Source organism: Lepeophtheirus salmonis, chromosome 14, assembly GCF_016086655.4.
Source record: "Lepeophtheirus salmonis chromosome 14, UVic_Lsal_1.4, whole genome shotgun sequence".
In the NCBI taxonomy this organism is placed as follows: Eukaryota; Metazoa; Arthropoda; class Copepoda; order Siphonostomatoida; family Caligidae; genus Lepeophtheirus; species Lepeophtheirus salmonis.
In genome coordinates this window covers 25,164,034-25,178,180 of record NC_052144.2, presented here as the reverse complement: position 1 = coordinate 25,178,180, position 14,147 = coordinate 25,164,034, and the positions used below count along the sequence as shown (strand labels likewise).

The 14,147-nt window shown below is 31.0% G+C and overlaps 1 protein-coding gene and 1 long non-coding RNA gene across 4 annotated transcripts in view; one reads left to right on the top strand and one right to left on the bottom strand.

The window, feature by feature from the left end:
* Window positions 1–8,052: 8,052 nt before the first annotated feature.
* LOC121129632 (uncharacterized) lies at window positions 8,053–10,390 on the bottom strand. Of its 3 annotated transcripts, none has more exons than XR_005868463.2 (6): window positions 9,910–10,390; window positions 9,618–9,854; window positions 9,297–9,560; window positions 8,616–9,232; window positions 8,413–8,563; window positions 8,053–8,361 (listed from the first exon to the last, which is right to left on the bottom strand). It is a non-coding gene; the product is annotated as an uncharacterized lncRNA (long non-coding RNA). The 3 variants fall into 3 exon arrangements; XR_011783548.1 differs by having other exon boundaries at window positions 8,053–8,563; window positions 9,910–10,026; window positions 10,101–10,390; XR_005868462.2 differs by having other exon boundaries at window positions 8,053–8,563; window positions 9,910–10,389.
* Window positions 10,391–10,405: 15 nt separating this feature from the next.
* LOC121129667 (zwei Ig domain protein zig-8) overlaps window positions 10,406–14,147 on the top strand; it is a 453,671-nt gene continuing 449,929 nt past the window's right edge. Inside the window, exons 1-2 of the mRNA XM_071893299.1 lie at window positions 10,406–10,784; window positions 10,894–11,108. The gene's annotated coding sequence lies outside the window, so the exon portion shown is untranslated. The remainder of the gene's footprint in view (window positions 10,785–10,893; window positions 11,109–14,147) is intronic.

Below are 14,147 nucleotides of genomic sequence, written 5' to 3'. Positions count from 1 at the left end.
ATAATGTTTATATTTGAACCCATTCTTTAAATAATGATTATATAGTCTTTGAACTGTAGATTTCCCATTAGCTCAAAGGAAAAAAAAAGTTTTCAGACAAACTCTTGATACACTAACTTGGAATTTAATTCAGAGCAGCAAAATGTCCAAACACATAGCCTTCATGAATCAATGGAAAAATGGAAGACATTTATAAGGCTTGATCTTGCCCAAAACAAACGTCCTCGTAGCTAAACCAAGGAGTTTTATTTCCATAAGTATCCAGAGGTCCAAGAAGACAAGAATAACAATTTTCTAGGAATCTTTGAATTACTTGTCCTTCTATTTTTTTAGTATTATCATTTTAATTTTCAGTTATATTTATGCACGCCTCCCAATATAGCTTTCTGAAGGGTAAGCTTATGGAAAACATTCCCTTCTCTGTATAGTCCTTCCTAGAAGAATCGAGTATTCCCACAGTAATTGCTCTAGATTTTGTCAGAACCTTTGATACACTATCTCATGAATTCATCAATCGTAAGCTATATCAGCAAGGATTAGGCGATTGTATTATTGAAATGGTCACAGTAATATTAGCGGGTTCCCGTACCGTTGTGAGGTATATAAATCATGTGACATTTTTGAGAATAGAAGTTGAGTAAAATAGGGGACCCTGTATCTACATTACTGTTCAAGATAGGAATTAACAGGTTCCTTCAAGATAAGTATTGATCAGAATGACCAAATCGTTGGTTTGTTGGTGAATCCAGTACATCCAACATACCAACGACTTAACTTTGTTCTTGGTTGGGAGCAATTTCGAAACAAAAAAGTCAATTGGAAGAAATAGGAACCTACTCAAAAAGTATTCTTTAACTTCCGGATTATATATTAATCCAGGAAAAACAGAGATTTTGTGGAATCATAGAAAAAGGATTGCCAATTTTCTGTAACACAACAAACATCAAACTTTTTGAAATATGGGTGGGGTGGGGGATGGTTGCCGAAATAATTATGAGGAAATGATAAGGAAATTTAATCAAGAAACATCTTTCTTTACAAATTTCAACCTGAAAATATGGGACTAAATAGCTGGCTGGAACTTTTAGGTGGTCCCAAACGTGGTTCATCTTCCTATATATATCCGCTTTAAAGAGTTCATTTCTCAAATTGAAAAACGGAAGGGATATCTCATATGATAGGCTTAAACGTCCACTGAATAATAGAAGACTGTCTGGGATGGGCGTCTCAGAAATATGAAAGGTTCTAAACTTTTATTTGGTGAGAAATATGAAGAATAGCGAAAAACCCTGGGATTTTATTTCCAATGACTTCCTGAAAGAGGGAAAAGTTCTTACATATGGGTTACCCTTATGCTAGTTTTTAAAATGATCATGAGAATCTTGCTTTAAATTCTAACCCTTTCGGCACAATAAGGACATGAGCGTCCCAACAATTTAATTGGGTATAACATTATATTATAAGCATTTAAAAACGATATTTTTTACTTTAATATGACCACCTATTTCTGTTCTGAAACAAGCATCTTATTTAAACTGTTTTTAGTTTTGTTAATTTCTGAAAACTTGTCCAATCAATTTAAATTATAAATACTAATTTAAAAGTTTTATTACATTTTTTATATTGCATTATATCTATTTATTCTACTGTAAAAATTTTGAGTTCAACGTTTTTTTTTATTATTACTTTTATTTTTTAAACAAAAGGACGTGGGTGTCCCTATTGTCCTGAACGGTAACATACGTTCGGGGTAACCATAGTTATTAATTACGTTATACTTTTCTTTGTCTTTTGAAAAGTAGTAAAAATTTGTCATATTAACAATATATCATATTAGTATAGTCAAACAAAAGTTCACTATTATTGTTTACTATTAATTTTTTTTGCATATACTAAATTGGAAACTAAAATTTGCAAGGACATTAGGCTCATAAAAAGTATGCTTAATAAATTACGTAAATTCCAAATAACGAATATCTAGCAGCAATGTAATGTTTTACACAATTTATAATTTTAATAATAGTGGAAATTGAAGTTAAATAAATAGTTTATTTGCATTTCGTTCAAATGTAATCTCTCCGTATTTTTATAATAATAAATGTTTTGATGGATATTTCTATATAAATATAATTAAATAAAAAGCAAATGCTTCTATTTCAAGCATAATAAATCATAAAACTATTTTATTACTAGGATGTTTTTTATAAACCATATATATATAAAAAAAACTATGTCAAGATTCTAGGACAATTTACAAAAAGTACATATCTTTGCAAAAATGTTAAGCAAATAGATATATCTACAATTGAGTACTATAATTCATGTAACATTACTAAGTATTTATGACTTCCACTCATGTCGCTCTGATTTGAAAAGAATAAATCCTTAGTTATTTGCATCGAATTGAAATTATTGAGGAATATGTTTCAATGGTTCCTCAAGTCCTAACCTTAATTTGTGAGATTATAGTTGTACTAACTAAATTTCATCCTGTTTGATGGAAGGACCTCCAGGTGTTAGTATCCTCCGATCGTTTTCAGTCAAGCAATATCAAACTTACCTATTTATTTATTGATTGAAAATTCATATGTAATTATGACATACTTTTCTTATTTTATAATAGTAAATACTAACCTTTTCAAATACCTTTTTTTCGCATAAAGTACTAATGGAACAAGAATGCCTCTCCCTACAGCTCTCCTAAAGTTAATCCCCTGGTATTTTTAACGGAGCATGGCTAAGATAGACATTTATAGGTAAATAGCATGAAATTTATAATGGACGTGTGCACCAAGATCCCAAGGGAGGACTTCGTGAATGCCTGTCTCAGTGATTGGTCCCGCTGGGAGGACATCGTGGCTGATAAAAATAATTTAGTTAGTTATTTCTTAACAATCCATATTGATAAATATCCTAAGACATTTTCAAGGTTTATCATTTTTTTTAACGGTAGATATGTAAAGTTTTGTAAAATGATTAAGACCCCGTCCATAGCGATCACACTTTTGTACATCTATAAAAAAAATATTGTGTGAGTGCTTTAGTAAATGTTTCAATTTGTGATAGTTATAATAAATTTTATTGAATCTAAATTTAACTGACAAAGACAATAATTCGGTGAACTTTTCTTTAAAGGCTAATATTCTCAATGGTGACAAAAAAAAACCCAAAAATTTCTAAAATTGCAAAGAAAAAATTTAATTTATTAAAATACCTCCAATCACTCAACATATCAAACATGGGTAAAGACAAAAATAAGACATAACAACATTTGAAATCATCTTTTTTTTTCTCCCCACCCCCTTAGTTTTACATTTTAAGAGTTAATCATATTTAATTGAAAGAATACTCAAAATTAAACAAGATTAATTCTGTTACATTTTCTGTCTAGTAATACCTGTTACGTTATTCCAATTCCAATATCTTAGCAGGATTTAAAAATACAAGTTAATGACTATTGCAGTGAATTATTTTTTTTGTTTAAATCGACTAACAATTTAATAGCAGCAATTTGAGTCCTATTCCTGAATGTATATACAGCTTATATTGTAAATATTATTCTTCAACAAATATGGAATGTTAATTGAAATACAAATGTAATTATCTATGTATTGCATGTAGTACAAAATACTTACACAGTTGATACAAAACCTATGGTTCCATAATCAAAAAGTGATTTTTTAATATCTTTATTTAAATAGCAAATATTTCCTAATAATTATTGTACATAAAACTTTATATTGAAGTTGCATTTGAATAAATACAAACTAGTTTAAAATTCCTTCATCAAAATAAGGCTTACAAATATAAATAATGATAGATTCAATTTATAAACATTAGTTTCTAAACGGTACAAGAACCAAATACCCATAAAATATTAACTGAATACAAATCAAATTAAACAAAACAATAAGAGATTTTTCAATTTTATTCCAATACCAGTAAACACAGAAATAAATAAGTAACATTCAAACAAGCCACTATAAGCACTCAAAATATGTGAAGGAAATTATTTTTTGGATAACAACTAACTCGATTGTAATTTGGATTTAAAAAAAAAAATATTATTAACAAGTTTCAAAAATAGTTTCTTATAAAAAATAATTTTGGTTTCTTAATGTCAATGTTGTATATACACCACATTAATAAACTTCATTGTCGAAACAATTATTTTGTAATGAGAATACTAAACTGGTATGATGAAATCAATAAATTTATATACAAAATGCATCATTTTGTGGCACTTTTTCTTACAAATTGAAAATTGTCGTTTGATGAAAAAAATTGAATAAAAATTAAAAAATGATAGATTTTTCAGTGAAACAAATAAATTTATCTGTCAAATATATATTTAAACGAATTTCTAGACAAATTTCTAAAAACCTTTATTTATCAAAATGTCCAATATCTCCTTTGACATCTATTTTTTTGCAGCTGAAAAAAATTAATGTGCAATTTTCCCACATTTTTTATTTAACCTAAGACTGTTTTCGATTTATATCTCAAATCCCTATTAAGTCTGCTTCAGCTCCAAAAAACAATTTTAATGTTCCGCGCGAAGAATAAGCCTCCCTTCTATGACCCCCTCCTCCTACCCCCAAAAATAGGTACCCTCGTCTTAGCCTTACCAGATTCAAAAGAGGCATCGATGCAAAGTTTCAGCTTACTAGTTACAACGGTGTAGACACCCATAAAAGAAACAAAGACACTCACAGTATGTATATGTTGCAGTCCGTTAATATGCAAAATAATTAGTTTATGAGCATAAAATCTGAACAAGGCCGTGAATGTGCAAAATAACTTGGTAAGGTGCATAATAACTGAACAAGATCATTAATGTGATATAAAACTGAAAAATATCTTTAATGTGCAAAATCATTGAAATAATAAATTTCAGATTATCTTCCGAGAACCTTTCCAGAGACACCCATTGTTACTCGGCCCATCTGATATGCAAAATGTTGACAAGGCTTGATTTACAGTAAGCATCCTTAGTCAATTCATGTATTACAATCAGGGAAGCAATCCACTGTATCCCCGGCCCACGGGTCGTCTTGCGTACCAGGGCAAACAACAAACAGTTTGGAATCCACCACCATTTCATATAATATAATCAGAGACGACATCCACTATATCTCTTGTAGAGATGCAAGTCCACGGGTTGTTTTGTATGCCAACGCGACTAGTAAATGGTTTGGTTGTCTTGCTTGCCAGCAAGACAACAAACGGGTTGGAATCCACTGCCAATTAATGTAATATCATGAGAGAGGCCATCCAGTATAGCCCCAGATGATATACAAGCCCACGGATTATGTTGCATGCCAACACGACTAACAAACGGGTTGGAACCCACTGCCAACTCATGTAATATCATAAGAGACGCCCTCCACTATAGCACCAGTTGATATCTCATTTAAATGATTTCGGACGTTAATGATCTTTTTAAGTTATCATGCGCATTAACAGCCTTGTTCAGTTATTATACACATTAACTAGTTATTTTGCATATTACCATATTTCTTACTGCAACATATATACTATATATATATATATAGATTAGTTTGATTTTTTTAAGTTCAAATATAGATACGCACATATGAAAGCATTTGGGATAAATGAAACTTTTTTATTACTATTTTTTTAAAATAAAATAAACAAACTCGGAAATGAAAAAAATTTATTATATATTAATTTTCCTGATCAAAGTTACATTATAACATTTAATCAAACATAAATTATCAAGAACTATTCACAAAAAAAAAAAAAAGTTAACGAACACCCAAATATGATACCAAGTATTTTTTTCATTGTCTACTGCCCATAGAAACCACAAAATATATTTGCTGACATGTACATTAATTAACAAACGTATAATTTATTCATAGACACATACACAATCCGATAAAAAAAATTTATATAATCTAAACGTCCTTATTTTTATTGTTTCTGGCAACTTTTCAGCTAAAAAGGAAAAGAAAAAGACCCAAATTAATTGGTAGTTAGCTAATTCAAGGAGTACGTTGTTTATATGAAGCGAGCGTTATTTTTCCTCTCTTGCATGTTTGGGCCAAAATTATATGTTGCAAAGTTGTATTATTTACATAAAATAACTCAAAAAAATAGTAGTAGGTCATAATATACTTTATTGAACAATTTTCTCTAAATATTTAAATAATTCTATAATAATAATTATTATTTTAATTTATTTTGTAAAATTTTCGTCTTGAACTTGATTTTCTTTTCTTAGTTTTATGAATTGCCCTATTATATCCATTATTAATTTTTTTCAATAAAAATATTAAACATAGTACCAGAAATTTTTGAAATAAAACAGTCTAAATCATTGTCACAAATATTACACATAAATTTAATATTATCAAAAAACTCACAGTTTTCATGTAATTTCAAATAGTTTCTACCATAGATACAAATATATTCTTTTGATTAGCGCAATATTTTTGAATTCAAAAATATTGCACTGGCGTCAGTATTTTGTGTAATTGCTTCATATGGATACCAGGAAACGATATAAAAAAAAAAAAAATAGAACCTAAAGGATATATAAGCCCTCCTCGATTATTGTGATAGTTGCTCTACCGCTCCTTCGATATGGTTGATGTCTTGATAAATAAGAAGGGCAGTTTTGGAACCAACAAGGAATGACGTCATCTTTTAATCTTCTGAATTTTGAACCTTTTCGCTTCTTTATTCGGAAACTATTAACTATCAGAATCGTGGAGGTTATAAGCAGCCATCGTCTTGAAAAACGTCCTCAAAGTGTTGAGTGCCCGGGATATTTTTTTATGAAACTTTGTACATCACTTTTACTCCAACAAACGTCCTCACAATTTTCCCACTGGCTTGCCCTTCTTGCACATTCTGTCAAGAAATTGATAGGACTCTCTGATCATTCTTTACATAGTCTGCATGAGTCCTCATAGACTAATCCCATTTTTTAATATGCGTTTTCATTGGAATGTGGCCAGAAACAAAGCTCACAAATTTTTTGAGAGATTTTCTAGTATGAAATTGTAATTTCCATCCATGATTAGGACTTGTAAAGAACCGTTTCGTTTGACCGCATTTTGGATCAATCTGCCATTCCTGCTATTTGGCGGTTACTAATTTATACCTCCAACGTTGTCTGCAGAACTTCTATATGTGATTGATAAGTCATTTGGCACCCCACTTTAGCCAGGGATCCACAAATTCGTTTCTAGTGTTGTCGTCATTTTATACGTATGGGTCGTTTTGAAATTCCAATCTCTTCCAAAAGACATAATTATTATTCTCTGAAGGACCCTCTTTTCCTATCCAAATAGTAATAGTTGTCATACTGTTAATGTGAAAAATGACAGGGGACTTAAAGTATTAATCCATATCATTTAGGTCACGTATTGCTTGATAAATACCTTCCAACTCAGCCTGAAAAACAGTATTAAACTAGCTAAGATTTCCGTATCTGTCGAATAAACATTCGCCTCATATGAAAATGTGTCATCCATGAAAACATTCAGATCCAAAAGTGTCTCATTTTGCTCATATTCAAACGAAGGCAGAAAATAAGCTCTAAAAAATATATTTTCTATGCGGACACTAAATTTGCTGAGGCATATTCTTAATTATTTTTGGAGTATTTCTACCGCTCCTTTAGATCTGGAGTGGGGCATCATCCGTAGTTCTTAGTCTTCCCCTAAGTGAATTCATTTTTATGCTTAAATGGAGTGGTTCCATTAAGAACATATCATCCATGGCTTTTGTAGAAGAATACTTATTTGCTCGACACATCAAAAGACATACAAGCTTATTAATTCTCCCGATTCTTTGGATAAAAAGGTCTACCTCAATAACTCGGGGTGCCCATATTCCTGCTTCATAACAAATAATAGGTTCCAGGCAGGCATTCCGAATTCATTGAATATAATAAGGCCGTAAGCCCTACTTTTGTCCAATCAAAACCCTGACGGGAAATATAACTTTTTTGGCTTATTGTATAATATATTCAACAAGGGCCACCCATCTAACTCTAAAGTCTATAATAACTCCAAGATATTTGCATTTCTCTACCCATTCTATTGTTCTCACAAAACAAGGCTATTGACAAATGGAATTAGCAGATAAAGTAAGACATATGACTTGTTCTATGACTCCTCGGGGTAGATATGTTTTTAATAGAGCGCCAATGGGTTTTGTTGCGACTGGAGATGCATATTGCTTACGTGGAGATGAAATTTAGGATAATTTACCAGACACATTTAGAGTGGTCGATGATGTTTTAATAGTATCAAGGGATTTAGAAGATCCCGTTTGTAAACCAAGAAGGATTTTTGAAAAATACCGAGAAGAAAATTACTTTATATCCTGAAAAATTTATATTTATACTACCTAAAGTAAAATTTCTTTAAATATTACGTATCTAAAGAAGGCACGGAAGTTGATCCTGATAAATTGTGTGCAATAAGTAAATTTCCGAATCCAAAAAATAGGAGGGATCTTAGGAGTTTCTTGGATTTAGTGAATCAACTAAGTCCATTTTCATCAAAGATAAGTGAATCAGCGGGACCTATAAGATAATTATCATCAAACGTGGAATTTAAATGGACTTCTAACCATACCTTATCCATGGATAAATTGAAAGAAATGTTGACTTCACCACCCGTATTAGCACCATTCGATCCGAAATTAGAAACACACGTCGAGGCAGATGCATAAAAAATAAATGGTTTAGGATATGATTTAAGTCAAAAGCATTAAGAGGCATGGAAGTTAATATAATGTGCGATTTTTGTTAAGTGCAGAGACAAGATATGCCATGATCGAATTGGAGTGGGGATTTTGTGGGTAATTAAGAAGTGCCATATATTTTTGGCTGGATTACCTACATTTACAGTTATAACTGATCATAAACCTCTTATCCCTATTTTAAATAGTTACACTAGATATGGTTGAAAATACGAGATTGATCCGTTATAAATTTAAATTATCTATGTATCAATTTAGGGCAGAATGGAGGAAAGGAAAAGATTATGAAATCCCAGGCGCATTATCAAGGGTACCTGTGTCATTTCCAGAAGTTAATGCAAATATTGAAGAAGAAGTTCGTTATCATATAGACGAAGTAATACGGATTGTATTGATTAGAATGAGCCAATCAGAAGAAGAACAGAAAATAATTGATCCATTAGTAGAAAATATTCTTGGGGAGTCTTTAAAAGACCAAGAGTATATCGACCTAGTAAATGCAATTGAAAATAATGTCATTAGAGATGGAGTGAAACATTACATGAAAATTTTACCTGAATTGAGCCCTGAAGGAGGCCTTGTTTTATATAATAATCGTTTGATAATTCCAAAAGGTAAACGGAAAGAGATTTTGGAAAAGCTTTATTATTCACATCAAGGAATAGAATGGACAAAGAGACAAAACGGTTTATTGGCCGAGAATGAATATGGAAATTCAAGAAATGGTAGTTATGTAGGAAAGGTTACCATCTTTACCAAAGGAATCACTTTTGTGTGATCGGAATCCAATAAGACCGTTCAAAATTGTATCTGCTGACCTGTTTGAGAGTAAAGGTAAATATTATATTGTTTATGGTGGTAGACTTTTCGGTTACCCATATATAGAAGAATTTAAGAGAGTTCCTAATTCTAAAGATGTAATTGTAGTGGTGAGGAAGCTATTTTCGGAGACTGGAATTCCCACCATGTTGAGGATGGATCAAGGTACACACTTTAATTCTAAAGCATTTAAGGAGTTTTTGAAGAGATGGAGCATAACATGGGGACAATCATCTCCTCATTATCCTCAAAGTAACGGCCACACTGAAAGCATATTCAAGTCAATGAAGGCACTATTAGAAAAAGTAAATGGAAATTATGGGTGAGAAGAGTTTTTTCTTGGCTTACTTGAGTTTAGAAATACCCCGAAGATTGATGGAAAATCACCTAATGAAATGATATTTAGTCATCAAGTATGATCTAGCATGCCACAACATTGGAGAAGTTATGATACAACGGTCCGGACTTAATCAGTGGATGAGGAGAGACGTCGAGAAAAAGGAAATCAATTATTACAATTTAAATACAAGAGACTTAACTGAGTTAGATGTGGGAACTAATTTAATTGAACAATGTAGATGTAGGTCAAGTTCTAGAAAAAGGAGTCAATAGAAGCTATCGCGTCCGATTAGAGTCCTGGAAAATATTGTGGAGAAACTGGAGATTTTTGAGAGTGAAATATGGAGTCCGTGAACCTAAGAATATGATCGACATTCATAAATGCAAAGAATTACGAAGATCGCTGAGAGTTGAAAAGAATTCGAAGTAAGAAGGTAGGGCTTTAGTAGTTTTGGAAACGAGTTAGAACGTTGCTCTCTCTAGCACTAAGTACACGGCCAGGAGAATCAGTATTCAGTATTATTTAGAGTGTTATAACTTATAATGTAGTTTGTAAATAATATAATAATCAGTCGTCACCATTATTGGATTCTTCTAAATATAACAACCCTCACAAGGATCTTTCCACCGACTTTTCATAGTTCTCTGGATAGTCTGGTGTGAAACCTCGAGGTCTTTTACAGTGGAGGAGGATCATGGATTGGAGTGGATGGGCTGCGCTGTATTCTTTAACTCCTGCAGGTCCTGTTTGCCCTTTTTCCTCTTCAGGGTACGTTTCAGACTTGCTGACGTGTAAGACGGGAATCTTGGTGATGCCCAACTGCTTGGAGTGCGGGAATAAAAATTCGTTGATTACGTTCAGGTGTCATTTTTTCGACTTGTACGTAAGCTAAAGAACTGAGGTTTTTTTGTAGCTAATTGTTAATGCTTTAATGTATCAAAATAGGAATACATTTCAATCACTCTACCTTAATGAATTATTTTATTATTTAGTTGTCAGCTTTATATGGACCACCCGGTGTCTTATTTCTTAATGAAAATCAGTTATTACATCCGCCAACAAAGTACAAGGAAGTTATCATTTTGCCTCTGTTTGTTTGTTTGTCTGCTGTTAACCAGGATTATGGCATAATTTACGGATCAATTTTGATCTAATTTGGTATGAAGATTATTCGTGATCGCAGAAAGAGAACATTACATTTTGAGAGGTAAGAGTAGCACAAAACGTTACAAATATATTATTGTCCATAACTTTTGAAGATATTGAGGTACAGAGGTCAAATTAGTGTCATTATCCAGGTTTAACTTAATGTCACAAAAAAAAAAAAAAAAATCTAGTGTAAATGACCTGGCCGGAGGTATTACAATAAGTGTATTTTTTAAGAGATTTCACAAATAGTAAAGTAATTAAAATCAGGACATCATTTGGAGGGTTCAATCTCTCTTTGAAGTTTTGTAAAAATTTACTTTTTCACAAATTGCAACAGTATATCTAAAATAATAAGGAAATTAATTTGGAAAAGTATTTGATTATTTAAAAAATAAGATACAAAGGATAGAAAAATAAATAAGCTTAGAAAAGGTTTTAATCTACGAAAAAGAAAAAAAACACCCTAAAGATTAGAAAACTAGTTATTTTTATAGTCCTATAAAACCTCAAAAATTTTATTTATTTTATTTAAGTGTAAGAGATACACGACGGATTGATGTCTATGCAGCAGCATATTACTAAAATAATACCTTGATAACTATTGGCAGCTTCTAACTATAAGGGATGGATTTTTCAAGTCGAAGAATGATTTAACACTGTGCAATGTAGATATTTTGTTGCTAAGAGAACAACTCTAGTTTGCAATTTACTTAAAATAAGAACAATATTTTTTTATTTAAACCGATATGATGTTGCTCATATCTAGATAAGAATGTACCTACTTACATATATTTATAGTTGAACAAATTTATAAAAAAAATATATAAATATTTCTCAATATAGGTATACTCTTACATGTCATTACACATCTAATATTGACAGATATGTGTAATGTACATATTTATGTATGGGTATACAAGTATATGAAGGTATGTTTGCACTGAAAAGTAACTATGTACATTGTATACCTATTTGTAATTTACTTAGTTTATGCCATCTACTTATTATACTCAAATAAAAATCAATATATAACGAAGTTAAATTATAGATCTTTGAGCAATAAATATTTATTTCATTTGATCTCTACGAAATAGAAAACACTCAAATAAATTACGCAATAAATCAAATATTGCTCGTCTTCCACTTTTCTTCTTCGTTTTTTTCCCTACAACCATATCCATATAATTTTTTAGGTATGTAGTATTATACCTAATCATAAATATACGTTTTTGGATATGTTTGTACATACTCAAGAATGTATGCTATAGTTAAGAACCTTTATTATATTTGATTCCTTATTCTATTAAGGTTCATAATAATGGCTAATAAAAATAATTTATCGATAGAAATGAACGATAATTCGTCAAAGAATGCAAATGTAATTCACACTCATTTCTGATAAATATCATTCTAGCTTGCTTTTGGGCTGACGGGCCACATGTATATATTATACATCCATATGTTAAGTGACATTTATTCTAAGGATCCAAATTGTATTTATTTACATACTAACTATACATATTTAAATCATATTACCACCACAGTTTCGGATAGGCATTACCCACCACCCCCACCCCCTCCTGCAAACCCATCCTATGTATATGGTGCCTCATTGGACATACAAATGTTTATAAATGCTGTTTTTGAGGATATGGGGTAGTTTTAGGATAAAAATATAAATGAAACGCACGATTGAATACTCTTATGGACCACCTGATAGTATTAAATACAGATATTAAGTCTTTCTTTTATTTATTTTTAAAACGATTTAATGAAGTTAAATCAATATTTTTGTGGAAATTTGTCCATTTTAAGCCTTCAACATGGCGTCTCCTTCAATTAAGATGCAATTTATGACGTTAGTGAGATCATTTTGTTCTTTCAACATCCTTAGTATGTTGCGTTACTTTTTATTTCTTTTTCACAATACCTCGATTGAAAAGGGGGAAAAAAAAGAAAAAAAAAAAGGTGTTATAATCGATAATATCGTATTTAAGAATGAACCAGTAAAAAAAACGAGATGATATAAAAATGCAGATAAATGAGGAATTTATGTTGAAAATACAACTATTTTGTTAAATTTCAAAACAACCCATAAAAGCATTATAGAGCCAATACGTAGCTTTCTAGAGACCATTAAAATACCATCCTCTATCACTTATGAAATAGAATATAAGATGAAAAATTACTATTTATAAAAAATAAATAAACTGTAAATTATTCTTTTAATATTACTTAGTAGGGTTCATTTGTTGAATTCGAATATATTTTTAAAAGTTGTTATGGACTTGAATTGATTAAGGATAGGTAAGTAAATCTTTATAGTATGAAAATTACTCCATATGACAAAAGTATGGTTTTTGATGTCAACACACATAAATCTAAGGATATGAATATTGGCTAAATTGAGAAAATGAGTTATACGAGTGCATTCACAACGTTGTAAATCTGCTTTTGTCCTTGTTTTTGTGAGAAGTTGGGAATATAGTAGGAACATAATATTAATGATACTAATTATAAGTATTACTGGGTTCTTTTGATATGAAGTGTAATCCACATATGAGGACAAAAGGTTCAGGATACAAGTCAGAAACATCTTGATTTTGCTAATTGACAGCTTTGTGCCATAATTAAGACTTTTCTGGATTTTGTTTAGGAAAAGATGAGAATTGAACATATTCCCAGCCATGGCCTGATAGACTACCAACATCCCAACAACATCTACTACTTTGATACTTTCCTTTCAAACTGTAGTGCTCACATTTCATTATCGTTTTTAACTCATAATTATCAATTATTATTATTCACCATTGTTTTTAGTTTGACCTGTGTGTTATTTCCAAGTTACTAGCGCAGCCCATCCACTAAAAATCCATGCCAGACGTTAAGAAATCCCTATTTGACTTGCATTGTAATCCTGGAGCCGGATCTATTTCTTCATTCTTTTCCCGCCTACACACCTGTTTATTGTTCGGAAGGGAAAAAAAAAAAAAAGAAAATTATATCTGATGAAATTTGAGACATTTGAAAAGGAGGACTTACAATGGAATTTGACTTCACTCAATATCTCTACGATAGTGGGTCTACATATAATGCG